The sequence below is a fragment of the Gossypium hirsutum genome, chromosome A05, assembly GCF_007990345.1.
Source record: "Gossypium hirsutum isolate 1008001.06 chromosome A05, Gossypium_hirsutum_v2.1, whole genome shotgun sequence".
NCBI classification, from domain to species: domain Eukaryota; kingdom Viridiplantae; phylum Streptophyta; class Magnoliopsida; order Malvales; family Malvaceae; genus Gossypium; species Gossypium hirsutum.
In genome coordinates, this window is record NC_053428.1 from 63,087,186 (window position 1) to 63,103,188 (window position 16,003).

The 16,003-nt window shown below is 37.1% G+C and overlaps 1 non-coding gene across 1 annotated transcript; it reads right to left on the reverse strand.

Moving 5' to 3' along the window:
* Positions 1–10,329: 10,329 nt before the first annotated feature.
* On the reverse strand, positions 10,330–10,436 carry LOC121230024 (small nucleolar RNA R71). The gene has a single exon (XR_005927976.1). It is a non-coding gene; the product is annotated as a small nucleolar RNA R71 (small nucleolar RNA).
* Positions 10,437–16,003: the final 5,567 nt, after the last annotated feature.

Here is a 16,003-nt window from a genome sequence, read left to right on the forward strand (position 1 = left end):
AATATCCTCAATGTTGGCACAGAAATATGTAAGAAAAGGTTGCGAAGCATACCTTGCGTATGTACTTGATGACAAAGAATTAGAAAAGAAACCTGAATCTGTGCCGGTGGTTTGTGAATACCCGGATGTTTTTCCTGAAGAATTACCGGGTTTACCACCTGTTCGGGAGGTAGAGTTTGGTATTGAGCTTGTACCTGGAACTACGCCGATTTCAATAGCTCCATATCGTATGGCACCAACCGAGTAAAAAGAGTTGAAGGCTCAGTTGCAAGAATTGACGGATAGAGGTTTTGCTCGACCAAGTTTCTCATCTTGGGGTGCACCAGTATTGTTCATGAAAAAGAAGGACGGAACCATGAGGTTGTGCATTGACTATCGTCAACTGAATAAAGTGACGATAAAGAAAAAATATCCGTTGCCGCGCATCGATGATTTGTTCGACCAACTGAAGGGAGCCTCAGTGTCCTCAAAAATAGATTTGAGATCGGGCTATTATCAATTGCGAATTCGAGATTCGGACATACCCAAAACTGCCTTCAGAACGAGATATGGTCACTACGAATTCTTAGTGATGCCGTTTGGGCTCACTAATGCCCCTGCGGTATTTATGGATTTGATGAATCGGATCTTCAGACCATATTTGGATCGGTTCGTAGTTGTGTTCATTGATGACATCCTGGTCTATTCAAGAGATGAGACCGAACATGCCGAGCATCTGAGGCTAGTGTTACAAATTTTGCGGGATAAGCAGTTATATGTTAAGTTCAGTAAGTGTGAGTTCTGGTTAAGAGAGGTTAGCTTCTTGGGTCATGTGATATCCGCATCGGGTATTCGAGTTGACCCGAACAAAATCTCAGCCATACTTAACTGGAAACCTCCGAGAAATATTACTGAGGTTCGGAGCTTTTTGGGACTCGCCGGTTATTACCGACGATTTGTCAAAGGTTTCTCGATGATAGCCACACAAATGACGAAGCTACTTCAAAAGGATGTTATGTTCGAATGGACGGAGAAATGTCAGAAAAGTTTCGATCAACTGAAAACTCATTTGACTGAAGCTCCAATTTTAGTGCAACCCGAATCAGGCAAAGAGTTTGTCATTTATAGTGACGCATCCCTACTTGGGTTGGGTTGCGTATTGATGGAAGAAGGTCGAGTTGTGGCCTATGCGTCAAGACAATTGAAGCCACACGAGAGCAATTATCCAACCCATGATCTCGAACTAGCTGCCATCGTATTTGCTTTGAAAATATGGCGACATTATTTGTTTGGTGAGAAGTGCCATGTATTTTCGGATCACAAAAGTCTCAAATATTTGATGACCCAGCGAGACTTGAATCTGCGACAAAGGCGTTGGCTTGAGTTGTTGAAAGATTATGAGCTGGTCATTAATTATCACCCGGGAAAGGCTAATGTGGTTGCGGACGCCTTAAGCCGGAAATCACTATTTTCTTTGCGAGCGATGAATGTACACTTGTCTGTTCTACCCGACAATGTGTTAGTAGCTGAATTAAAAGCCAAACCATTATTGATTCATCAAATTCGTGAAGCTCAGAAAGTCGATGATGAATTGGTTGCAAAACGGGCTGAGTGTGTTCCGAACAAGGAATCGGAGTTTCAAATCGATGATGATGATTGTTTGAGGTTCAGAAGTCGTTTGTGTGTTCCAAGGAATTCGAAACTCATTTCGATGATTCTGAACGAAGCCCCATTGTAGCCGAATGTCAATTCACTCGGGGAGTACGAAAATGTACAACGATTTGAAACGTCGATTTTGGTGGCATGGTATGAAACGAGACATCTCCGATTTTGTTTCGAGATGTTTAATATGTCAACAAGTGAAAGTCTGAAGGTAGCCACAGATCGTCAAAAGTCGTATGCGGATTTGAAAAGAAAAGACATTGAATATCAGGTTGGAGATAAAGTGTTTCTTAAAGTTTCGCCTTGGAAAAAGAAACTCAGATTTGGCCGTAAGGGCAAATTGAGTCCGAGGTTCATTGGGCCGTATGAAATATCCGAAAGAATTGGTCCAGTGGCGTATAGATTGATTTTACCCCCTGAACTTGAAAGGATTCACAACGTTTTTCATGTTTCGATGCTTCGACGTTATAGATCCGATCCGTCACATGTGATTAATCCCTCGGAAGTTGAAATTCAATCTGACTTGAGTTATGAAGAAGAACCGATTCGTATCCTAGCTCGTGAAGTGAAAGAGTTGCGAAACAGAAGGGTTCCGTTAGTTAAGGTGTTATGGCTCAAACACGGGATCGGGGAAGCTACTTGGGAAACCGAGAGCTCGATGAAAGAATGATACCCAAACCTATTTATCGGTAAGATTTTCGGGGACGAAAATTTCTTAAGTGGGGGAGAGTTGTGACAGCCCTAAATTGACCCTAGTCGGGAAGTGGTTTCGGGACCACAAAACCGAGTTATGAAAATAATTAATTGTTATATTCTATGCTTATTATGTGTGTACATGCATATGTGGAAATTTCATTCCCTAATTTTGCCAATTGTATGAGGAATTATTAAATAGGGATCAACATGAGACATGGTGAAATATGATAGGCTAATTTTAAAGGGCTTATTAGTGCATGTCAACACAAAGGTGGACTTGCATGTCAAATTTGCCCAATTCCCTTATAGTGGCCGGCCAAGATGGATTGATGATGGGCAATTTATTTGTTGAATTAGATATTATAATAGGAAATTGGGTTATTGGAGACATAATGAATTAAAGAAAGAATAAAAAAAAAAGAGAAAGGAAGCCACTATCATATCATCTTCTCCATTGTCGAAACTGGAGAAAGAAGAAAAAGAGAAAAGCTTGGCTAAGGTTCGGCCATTGGGAGTTAGATTAAGGTTAGTCTTTTGTTTGGTTTTTGATAATTTTCACATTTTTGATATCATTGCTTTGTGTTCTTTAAAACCCATGGTTCAATTTTGTGAATTGATGATGATTTTGTGTTTTGCCATTGATGAGTGCTTGAGCTTTTTGATAGTTGTTGATGAAAAATGAAAGATATGTTAAAGATTAATATGTTTTGTGTTGAAGTTTTTGGTGATTTTGAGTAGTTAGGGCTAAATTACAAAAATAAATTTTTGAAGGACTCAAAGGTGAAATAAATGAAATGTATGGACTTATATGGGTACTAGGAAGATTCGGCCCTTAAGGAGTGTGACCAAATTTTGTGTATTTTGTGTTTTGTGGAATAAAGACTAAATTGTGAAAGTGCGAAATATTAGGGGTAAAAATGTAATTTACCCATTTATGCGTTATTAGACTAAATTGAATGAAAATATGTTAAAATGAGATTTATTTGAATATGTTAAGATCAAGAAACCAAGAAATTGGATTTAGATCGGGGAAAATCGAAAGTAGTTGAGTAGCCGATCAATTAGTCGACGACATCCGAAGAAAGTTTATAAGCAATTAGATATTAAAATTTCGGAATAAATGTTAGTTATATATGCTGAAATGGAAATATGATAAATGTATATATAACTGAATGTGATATGTGTGAATTATATGTTAAATTAAGGCTTGGTAAGCTAGCTATTAAGGTGAAATGCTAATGTTAGTATTTGATTTGGTAATAATCTGTTTGGGGACAGCAGCAGTAAGGTGATTTTGGAAAATCGCCATAATTTGTAGGAGTTGAATTACAAGCTGAGTGAATTATGTCATTAAAGCTTGAAGAGTCTATTTTCTTACAAAAGAAACTATAAAAACAAAAGAGTTACCGATCTTGAGATATTTGAAGTATTGTGGGGCTGAGTCAAAATGACTACTAGATTTTCTGTTCTGTTTTTAGAAAATCATTATAAATTGTACAAAAATGATTATAAGATAAAATTTATATGCTTAGACTCCTTAATGAGTCTAGTTTCAAATGAGATCAAATACAAAACATTTTGAATTCTGTAAAATGAGAAATTTTATTCGTAGTGAAGAGTGGTCAGAATAGTCAAACAGTGAAACAGGGGAAAATTTATGAAAAATCTGGTATTGATTGGCCAAGCCTAAAATTCTGAAAATTTTATGGATGAAAGATATACGAGTCTATATTCAGGGAAAATTAACGGAAAGTGATTTGAAGTTTAGTAGCTCCAGTTATAAATAATTTAGTAACTGCTACTCAGGAAAACAGCTCGTAGTGAATATGTGATTTTGTTGTAAACATTAATGAAAATTTGCCAATGAATTATTTATTGATTATTATAAAGCTTACTATAATCTATGTGTGTGAAAGTCAGATCAATATATATATTATTCTGAAAGTAATACTTGAATAGTCGATTAATGACTATTTTAAATTTTGTTGAACTTAAGCTCAAGAGCAAAGGGGAACTAGATCCGATAAAGGGAAGGAAAAAGTAATTGAATAGCCATTGAAGTCGTTCGACAACATCTGAGGTAAGTCTTCGAGTAATGACCCTACTTGAATTATATTGAAATGATTAGTCATACTATGATGGATAGTCGAATGTGTATAGAGACTATGTTATAAAGCCAATTGAAATCATGCTCTTTGTGTGTGGCTATTGAGCCGAAATTGGAAAGGTTTAATAAATACTTTGTGTTTGAGCCTTAGTAACGAAAGTGAAATATGGATGTGTCATGATTGTTGATATATGTGTGCATGAGCATTTGAATGATATCCGGGCTAAGACCCGAAGGCATTTGTGCGAATTGATATATCCGGGCTAAGACCCGAAGGCATTTGTGCGAATTGATAAATCCGGGCTAAGACCTGAAGGCATTTGTGCGAATTGATATATCCGGGCTAAGACCCGAAGGCATTTGTGCGAATTGATATATCCGGGATAAGACCCGAAGGCATTTGTGCGAATTGATATATCCGGGCTAAGACCGGAAGGCATTTGTGCGAATTGATATATCCGGGCTAAGACCTGAAGGCATTTGTGCGAATTGATATATCCGGGCTAAGACCCGAAGGCATTTGTGCGATTTGATATATCCGGGATAAGACCCAAAGGCATTTGTGCGAATTGATATATCCGGGATAAGACCCGAAGGCGTTTGTGCGAACTGATATATCCGGGCTAAGACCCGACGGCGTTTGTGCGAATTGATATATCCGGGCTAAGACCCGAAGGCAATTGTGCAAGTTGATATATCCGGGCTAAGACCCAAAGGCATTCGTGCGAGTTGCTATACCCGGGTTAAGACCCGAAGGCAATTGAGCTTGTGGTTATATCCGGCTAAATTCCGAAGAAACTTGGGTTTGAATGTGAGCGTTTTGTGCTGCAATAAATTCAATTAATACGCTCGATAAACCCAAACGATAAGGTATGTTTGCATGTGCTTCGAAAAAAAAAAGTCGATTCGCTTTAAATAATATTCGTTCAATCGACTAACGAATTTTCGGCTTTTAGATAGGTTGATACCTTGTGTGTGTATATGTTGATGAAGTGTGAAGTAAGTATGCTTATGAGAATGTGAATTAATAAAGTGATTTATTTAGCTATGTGAATGCAATACTTTAGTCAAAGCCGATTTCATTACTTGAAACTTACTAAGCTTTAAAATGCTTACCCCGTTGCTTTGGCTCTCTGTTTTATAGATATTGTTCGTTAGCTTTCGGATTCGGGATCATCGAAGTCGAAGTCATCCACACTATCAAAGCTCTTTTGGTACTCTTTTAGTTGAACTCTGGATATGGCATGTATAGGACTACCCGTTTGTTGTGGGTCATGGACCCTTTGGACTTGTATAATTTTGGTTAGCCATGCGAAAATGGCTTATATATGTTTGAGTATAATGTTATAATAATTTAGTGTGAATATGCTTGACAAGGATTGGCCATGGGAATGGTTAATCACCATCATCATTTGTGCTACTCATGTTAAAAGGGCTAGTTGAATTATGGAAACTATGAAATAGGTAAAGTCTACCTTAAAGGCAGATGCTGACAGCAGCAGTGATGTAGATTTGGGAAATCACTAAAAATAGTAGGAATGGAATTAAATAGTGAATAAATTATGTAAACGAACCCTGATGAATCTATTTTCATAGGAAAGTAACGAAATGATCATATGGACAGTATGTTAAGCGATATTCAGGTTCTCGTGAGACAGGGCCAGAACAGTTTCTGGATTCCCTGTTCCGACTTTGGAAATTCGTTATAAATTAACCAGAGATAATTAGGAGTCATACCATATATGTATAGATTCCTCTCTGAGTCTAGTTTCCATAGAAACAAACAGCATCAGTATTGAAGCTCTGTGCATGGAGATATCCAAGTCGTAATGCGCAAAGGTCAGTGTAGTCGATCCCTGTAACATGGGGGACTTTGACTAATAAACTGTACTAATTGGCCTGACCAAAAATTCTAGAAAAAAATATGTAGATGGGCATATGAGTCTAGTTTCAGGGAAAAATCACGAAACTGATTTTCGAGTTGTGAAACTCAAGATATGATTTTTAAAGCGACTAGTATGCAGATTGGGCAGCGTCTGGGAAATATTTTTATAAGGGGTTTAAAGTCTGTTAACACCTCGTGTTCGACTCCGGTGTCGGTCTCGGGTTCGGGGTGTTACATATTCCTCGGAGGCTTCCAATCCAAAATAGCTGAAATTTTGCTCGGATCAACTTGGATACCAGAGGCTGATACAATATGACCAAGAAAACCAACTTCTCGTAACCAGAATTTACATTTACTGAACTTCGCATACAATTGTTTATTTCACAGAATCTGTAGCACTAATTTTAAATGCTCGGCATTTTTAGATTCATCACGTGAATAAATCGATATGTCATCAATGAATGCAACAACAAATTGATCTAAATACGGTCTAAAAATTCTATTCATCAAATCCATAAAAATAACAGGTGTGTTAGTCAATCCGAAAGGTATAAATAAGAATTCATAGTGGCCATACCTTGTTCTGAAAGCAGTTTTCAGAATGTCTGAGTCTTTCACTCATAACTAATAATAGCCTGATCTCAAATCTATTTTTGAAAACACAGCAGCTTATTTTAACTGATCAAACAAATCATCAATTCGAGGCAGTGGATACTTATTCTTGATAGTCACTTTGTTCAACTAACGATAATCGATACACATTCTCATCGTTTCGTCTTTCTTTTTCACAAATAGAATTGAAGCACCCCAAGGTGAAAAACGCAGTTTAGCAAATCCTGTATCGGTCAATTCTTGCAACTGAGACTTTAATTCTTTTAATTTGGTCCGAGCCATTCTATATGGAGCTATCAAAATCAGAATAGTACCAGGTACCAATTCAATGACAAATTCTACTTCTCTAACCGGAGGTAATCCTGGAAGTTCTTTAGGAAACACATCAGGGAACTCACAGACAACACACACAAATTCAACTTTCTTTTCTAACATTCTCGAATCAACCACATAAGCAAAGTAGGCTTCACAACCCTTTCTCACAATATTTAAAGCTTTCATTGAAGATATCACAGCAAACAATCCATTCAAATCACTAGATTCAATTCTGACTATTTCATCATTCCTGCATCTCAAATCAATAGTTTTCCGTTTGTAGTTCACAACAGCATCATCCGAAGTTAACCAATCCATACCCAGAATTATATCAAATTCATCAAAATGTAACAATATCAGATTAGCCATAAAACAAGTGTCTCAAAACATTAACGGACAATTCTTACAGACGTTATCAACTAAAATACATCTACCTAAGGGGTTCAAAACTCTAATTACAAATTCAGTAGACTCTACAGGCAAAGTCTTATTGTTCACTAAGTTTATGCATATATACGAATATGTTGATCTAGGGTCTAGCAAAGCAATCACAGAAGTATCATAAAGAGTAAATATACTCATAATCACATCTAGCGATAAGCTTTCTCATGAGCTTGGATAGGATAGGCTCTGGCAGGTGCACGAGCCTGGAATCTAGTAGCTGTATCTTTTGTCCCTCTCTAACTGCCACTTACATTTCCCATATTTCTGGGAGGTCTACCATGAGAAGCGTTGCCACTCGGCCTCGGATTTTGAACATTATCTTTTTCAACTAAATCTAGGCAATATTTTATAAAATGATTCCGTGAACCACAACTATAACAAGTTCGGTTATTACTCTTTCCCCAGCACTGTCCAAAATACCGTCTTCTACATTGATCACAATCAAGTTTTTCATTCTTTCCATTATCGACACTAGTAACAGACGTAGCTGGAGCTTTTAAGCTCAATTGTGATCTAGCACGGTCTCTGTTCAAATGTCCCACAGTAGCTTTTGAATGGGTTGATAAACCGTAATTTATACATATTTCTATCCCATGCTTAGCACATTTTATGGATGATTTTTCCTTAAATTTGGTGAATTTGAAGCTCCTAATGCCTGAATTTCATGTTTTATACTTAGGTGAGCATAGAAGAGTGAAAGGAACAAGAAATGGTCCAAAAACGGAGAAAATGGACCAACGTACGAAATCAACACGGCCTGGACTTCCTCACACGGGAAGACCACATGGCCGTGTCCCTTTGACAAGGTCAAAGCATGATTCACACGGGTAGATCACACGCTCGTGCCCATTTAACAGCCTTGACCATGGCCTTAAGCAATTGCACACGAGCGTGTCACACAGGCGTGTCCCTACCGAGCCCAAGTTTATTCCAATTCAGAAAAGGCCATTTTTTAGGGCTCTTAGGCATTCCAAAGCCTATTTAAACACCTGAGGAGGCACTTAAATGGGGGACACAGAGGAGGAAGCAGGGAACTGAACAAGGAAAGTCGATTGATCCATCTCAGAAGTCGGATCATCATCAAGACTAAAGATCTCCCCTCAATTTCCCTTTAGGAGTTTTGGGTTTTTCTTTATGTTTTGTATTCATTATTCTTCTGAGATGTTGACCTTTTAATTATGAACTAAAACCCCTAAGGACCTAAGGGGAATGAAACCCAAGATAGATCTTGTTATTATTATCTAAATTGTATGATAAATATTTGACTTGTTCTTAATTCTTGTTTTGATATTCCAGGATATTGATTCAAGTTAAGCTCTTATTCAGAGGAGAAATAAACCCTGTCTGAGAGTACGTTTGTCATAATTAAGTGGAGTTGATTGCGCGCCTAGAGATAGGGTGACAAGATTTTGCCAGATTAGGGTGAAACCTAATAAGGGGATCCATAGATCGAGTTAATGCAACCCTAGAGAGTTAATTAGAAAGAGATTTCAATTATTCAACCTAGGGTTAGACGTTGTTAGTCTCGAGAGGGATAATAATATAACTTAAGGATTTCTACGGATCAAGTCAAATGAATAAATTTTCCGATTCAGAGCCAAATAACAAGTGAAGTCTAGGTGGATTTTTCCTTAGGTATTGTCTTAATTCAATCGTTTTTTCCAAAAGTAGTTCCCTAATTCTATTTTCTATGAATTCTTAGTTTAGTTGATTAGTTAGATAAACAAAACCCTTTTAAATTTTAGGCTAGATAATAAAAAAGAAGTAAATACTAGTACTTGTAGTTCCTTTGGGTTCGACAATCCGTTCTTGCTAAAGCTATACTACTGTTCGATAGGTACACTTGCCTTCATTGTGATAATAGTTAGTTTCAAGAACGATTCATTGTAAATATTTAAAACCTGCCACGAATATCACGTGTATCAAGTTTTTGGCACTGTTGCCGGGGAAGTAGGATATTAGGAACACTCGATTTTTATTACTTTAGCCATTTATTTTTACTGCAATTTAAATTTTATTCTAACTTTTATTACTAATTCTTCTTTTTCCCTTTTTCTGGCAGGTTTTTATAGTTTATGATTAGAAGAAACCCGTCAGGACCATTACTTTTTGACAGTGAGATCGATCGCACAGTTTGCTGAAACCAAAGAGAAATAAGGCGAAGCTTAAGACACACAGAGAACGAGCAAGAGGACAATATTCAAACCACAACCAAAGAGATGGCTGAAAATCAGGAAAACTTGATACCTCTTGCAATTGCTGCTAATCCAGTAAATCAAAATCTTGCTCCACTTTAACAGGAACTGAGTCAAGTATAGTTAAACCTGTTATTGCAGCAAATAGTTTTTAACTGAAACCAAACACAATTCAAATGATACAACAGTTTGTTCAGTTTGATGGTTTGTAGGACGAGGATCCCAACGTTCACTTGGCAAATTTCTTAGAATTTTATGATACATTTAAAATTAATGGCATTTCTGATGATGCCATACGTCTTCGGTTGTTTCCCTTTTCGTTGAGGAACAAAGCTAAACAGTGGTTGAACTCGTTACCACGAGGGTCAATCACTACTTGGGAACAAATGACTGAAAAGTTTTTATTAAAATACTTTCTACCGGCTAAAACGGCTAAATTATGTAATGATATCTCTTCTTTTGTACAGATGGATTTAGAGACACTCTACGATGCATGGGAGAGATATAAGGACCTTTTGCGAAGATGCCCGCACCATGGGTTACCACTCTGCCTACAGGTTTAAACTTTGCATAATGGCCTCAATCCTTCGACTCGACAAATGGTTGATGCAACTGCTAGCGGACCCATCAATAATAAACACCTGAAGATGCTTATGAGTTTATAGAGGAGATGTCACTAAAAACTATCAGTGGCAAGTCATGAAGACAAAGCCAACAAAAATAGCCGGCGTTTATAACGTCAATTCAGTCACCATGCTCTCTAATCAGGTAGAACTCTTGAATAAGAAAATTGATGGTTTTCTTAGTTCTTCACAGGTTCACCCAGTAATGCAGTACGAAGCAAGTGGAGGTGGATCAAGCAGTTCAAAATACCAACCTTATGGCCACAACATGGACAACGAGCAGTTAAATTACATGAGTAACAATTCTCGATCTCAAAACAATCCTTATAGCAATACTTAAAATGCAGGTTGGAAGAGCCACCCAAATTTTTCATAGGGAGGCCAAGGAAATCAGGGACCACCTTCAGGCTACCAACAACCACCCTACCAATAGGAAAAGAAGCCAAACCTTGAAGAGATGCTCTCAAAGTTTATATCGGTGTCAGAAACTCATTTTCAAAATACCGAGACAACACTTAAGAATCAACAAGCATTGATCCAAGGGCTTAAAACTCATATTGGACAGCTTGCCAAGTTGATTTCTGAATGACTGCAAGGTAGCTTACCAAGCAACACAGAATCTAACCCAAGGGAGCAACTCAACGTGATTACTAGCCCAGATGAGGAAGGGTTAGTCACACCTGAACCAGAACCAAGGAAAGAAACTGAGATAAGCAAAGGAAAAGGTGAGGTCGACCACAATGAGCAGGAACCGGTAAGTACAGAATACAAACCTCGTGTGCCATACCCTAATGCAACAAGGAAAGACCGCTCAAATGAACAATTTGCTAAATTTCTTAAACTTTTAAATAAATTACATATTAACTTACCGTTTATTTAAGCTCTATCACAGATGCCAAACGCAATGAAATTTTTAAAGAAACTTTTAGGAAATAAGTGGAAGTTGGACAAGGCTTCGCATGTGAAGCTAAACGCAGTTTGCTAAGCTATTCTACAAAATACGCTACCCAACAAATTGAAAGATCCAGGGAGTTTTACAATTCCTTACTTAATTGGTAGTTTAGATGTTAATAATGCCTTAGTTGATTTAGGGGCTAGTATTAACGTCATGCCTTACAAAATGTTTAAACAACTAGGTCTTGGGAAACCCAAACAGACTAGGATGAGCATTCAATTAGCAGATAAAACTATAAGATTTCCTAGGACATTATTGAAGATGTGCAAGTTAAAATCGATAAATTTATATTTCCCGTTAACTTCGTTGTTCTAAACATAGAGGAGGATAGCAACACTCCTTTGATTTTAGGAAGGCCCTTTTTAGCAACTGCTAGAGCGATTATAGATGTTGGCACAAGTGAACTCACACTTCGTGTGGGAGACGAAACAATCATCCTTCAAGCTCGCAATTCTGGCAACACATCAAAAATTGAAGGTGATTGTCTAAACCATTTTACTAAAACTGACAATATGGTGCAACTTACTTTGCAGGAAATGAGTTTGAAGGAAGTACATGAGTCATTTTCAAGCAATAGTAGAGGACCTATTCATGAAGAACGAAGGCTACATATTGAAGAGCTAGATGAATGGTGGACACATAAACCAAGAACACACGATAAACCAAAACTACACCGGAACAAGCTTAATACCTTTCCAAATTAACTTAAGGTTAGAGATAAAGTTTTATCAGATGTCGCAGATCCTCACATTGTCACTACCAAACCGAATGAAGAAATCCCTCTTACGGTACTTAGCATTTTCCCATTCGGTAAAGTCGAGGTAAGTCATCCCAAGTTCAGCACTTTTAAGGTAAACAATACCCGCCTAAAACCTTATTTTGATGAGATTCACAGCAGGAATGAGGAGTATAAACTCTTTGAACCACTATGACCATTCAATGGAGCGCTTCTCGGGACCCAACCTGAGCACTAACTGTATTAACTTCTTTAAATTTTAGTACCTAACGTACTAACAGAGCTCTTGAATACAGGTTTACCATACAAACACGGCCAAGCACACGGGCGTGCTTAGGACCGTGTAGAAACAGGGCAAAGATTTTCCCTAACACAGGATGAGATAAGTCACCACAGCCGTGTGCTAGAACCATGGTGATGTGATCCGGCTCGGTTGATGGAGTCGAGTTCACTTAAGTTGCCCGATCATCGACGAGAAGTATTGGTTGATGTCGAATGGAGATAACTTTATGGAGTTGTTTTAAGCAGAAGTAATTAAAAGGGTTCAAAAATGGCTTGGTTTGGAGAATGGATAGGTTCGGTTTAACAAAGAAAATAAAGTTTAAGTAGATAGATAAAATGGAATGGAAATTGAACTCAAGCGAAGAACGATTCAATACCATGTAAAGTATTGCCCCGAGACTTATATTGCTTAAGGTGGGTTTAATGGAAGTCGAAGATGGACCTTGACCCGTTACCTATAGAGAGGTAGGAACCAAAGGTATAAAAAGGTGGATGAACGCCACACCAGGATGGTGATAAGTTCAAGGAGTCGGGTTGACGCCACTAGCGAGCTAGATAAGTCAGAACGAGACTAGTACGAAATAGGATAGGAGGAAACCTCACAATCAAGTTTAATAATCAGAATTGTCTAACCTTTTTACAAAGAGAAAAGAACTATTTATAGATTACATTAGATAGCCAAATAGACTAAGTAAATTCGGCTTTAATTGAATTAAACTAATCTAGAAATGTATCTTTAAAGGCTATGTCCAAATTCGGCTGAATGGTACTTCAATGGGCAGCTTCATGGCTAAGGAAATGAACTTGAAGGCTTGGTGAATGTATGGGAGAGCAATGGACATGTCTAGGTTCGGCCAAGGTGTGAATGGACACTCCAATAGATGCCTTTTGGTCGAATAGGTACTTAGGAGATCAATGGACAGCAACCGATGCATGTAAGTGAATATTCATTCATTCTTCCATTCATTGTATTAAATCATTCATGCATCATCTTTAAGGCAACCATTCGTTGTAGGTAGTCATGCATGTACCCGAACATACATTGAACCAGAAATGTTCATGAATCCTCATTAATTGTGTTCCCACATGTGGATGTACCTACAAAAGATATAAACCAATTAGATTCAAGGTACATTCAGCTTAAATTAAATAATATCAAGAAATATTTAACAAATTAAAATAAAGACATAAATAAAATATTATTAATAATAAATTCGGCTAGCTCAATGATAGTTGAAATTCTTGATGAGCTGAATTGAGCTAGAAAATTCGGTTATGAGCTGTAGTAAAAATAATTAAAATAAAACTATCACTCAAATTATTCAAATAATAAAATTAACGAGCTGGAAAGAAGCTAAATTGAGCTCAAATAGGTGAAATTGAGCTCAAGTGAGCTGATTAAAGTTGAACTGAGCTAAGGGAGCTGGAATTGAGCTGAAATTAGCTTGCACTAAGGTGCATGGTTTCTTCAAGGAGTTGGATCGAGCTTCCCCATCTTCAACGAGCTGATTCTCCTTCCAAAACTTGAGCAATAAAGCTGAAACAAGTTCATGAAATTGCTTGGACCTAGCTCGGTTCATTGGTCCCTTTGGAAGCTCGAGGGAATCAAGACGAGGACTTGATGGGGCTTGGGGCGTGGTCACATCATCCCCTCCTTCTTCAAAATGACTTGTCCTCAAGTCGAGCTGTTTATTCTCCAGAAAATAATCCGTCTTATGCAACTCTCCTTGAATGAATGGAACAATTAGTCGTTCATAAGCCATTGCAAAAGAACTTACAATATTCGACATTAAAGATGGCAAATGAATCAATGAAAATAGACAACCATTAATCATCAAGAAACGATCAAAACAAATATGTGGATCATGCATAGTCGTATCAAGACAAGTATGAGTCATGTAAAAAGGCAGTTTTAAAACATCATTCTTAAAATCACATGAACAAAACTCCTTCCATATCCATAACTCATCAAATGGTCGAGATGAAAAAAAATATGTTTTCAAGCATTCGAACTTTTCAATTTGCTTCCACAAGTCATTGTTCAAGTAAATGGAATGCAAGTAAGGAGACATGAAATTTAAATCTTCATCACAAACACACAAATGAAAAGTTTCATATGATTCATGATTTCACATTTTTGGCACTCGCAATTGTCGTTTGGTTTTGTTCTCAACAATGAATTCATCACATTTTCCAAAGAGAAAAATCGTCTTATCATTACTCAAAATGGATTTATCATCATCAAGCAAAATCAAATAATTAACCACAACAGGATTCAAGCGATTTTCAGCAATCAAGGTGTCTTCAAAAATTTTAGTTACATTCGACTTAAGAAAAGATGGTCGCATAACATCAGAATTCATACCTGATTCACCTTTAGGAGTGGAAAATTGAGAATCAATTTTACCTTTTTCAATCAAAGTGAACCTTTTCTCCTTGAGAAGGTATTGAAGTCGAAGCTCATTACACAATCCTTGAAAAACCTGAAACGAAGGGTAAACACAAAGGCAACTTGCACTTTTCGAAGTGTTGGGTTCATAATGCTGAAAGAGGGTAATGTCTCCATAGACGTTGAACTCAAAGGAACAGGCTAAAACACTATTCACATATTGAACATATGTAATGATACCAGGTTCAAAAACATGAGTTGATCTTACCTTTTCAAAATGAAAAATGAATTTCATGTACAGCCACATAAAATGATCAAAGAACAATTTTAAATTATAAACAGAGTCTTTAAATTTCAGAGGCCAAACATCAAACAGACATAAATTTATCGCATAAAATTTAGGATGCTTGAGTTCCGCACATATCAACCTAAAACGATAAATTCCAGGTTTGAACACACGAGTTTGATTACTTACGCCAAAGTGTTTTAGTAAATCAAACATGTCAAACCAAAAGGGTTTTCGTGTCCATAGATACAAACATTCAAATCTCTTTATATTCATCAAATCAAACTTGCACAAATTCATGGATTTGTCACATGACAATAATGGATGCACAAAATTATCATATTTGAAAAATTGAATCGCTTTTCGTGAAAACCCGACATCATGCAAAACCAAATCTTTAGTTTGTCGTTCGTACCAAATAACATCAACCACATTCAAAAAATAGCAATTAATTGAATGAAAATAAGAGAATTTTTTAAAACAAAGTCATTTTCAACAACTTTCAAACTTGGTGGCCATGACTCGGTTTTTAAAAATTCCTTACCTCGCTTACCTTCAAGCTCGTGTGGTTCGATTTCAACTTCATCCTTACCTTTTTCGGTCATGCAAAAACGTCGCTCGTTAGGAAGATATTGAAGTTGATATTCGTCACTGAGATTTGTCGAACCTAAAAAGAAGGAACAGAACAAAAACAAACATCACGGAGGTTAGTTAAAATTTCGTTCTCTTTTTCTTGTTCTCGCTCACTATCTTCATTTTCTCTCATTTCTTCTTCAACATCTTTTTCTTTTCAATTTTTTCTCAATCTCAATTTCTTTTTCAATTTTCTTTTCTTCA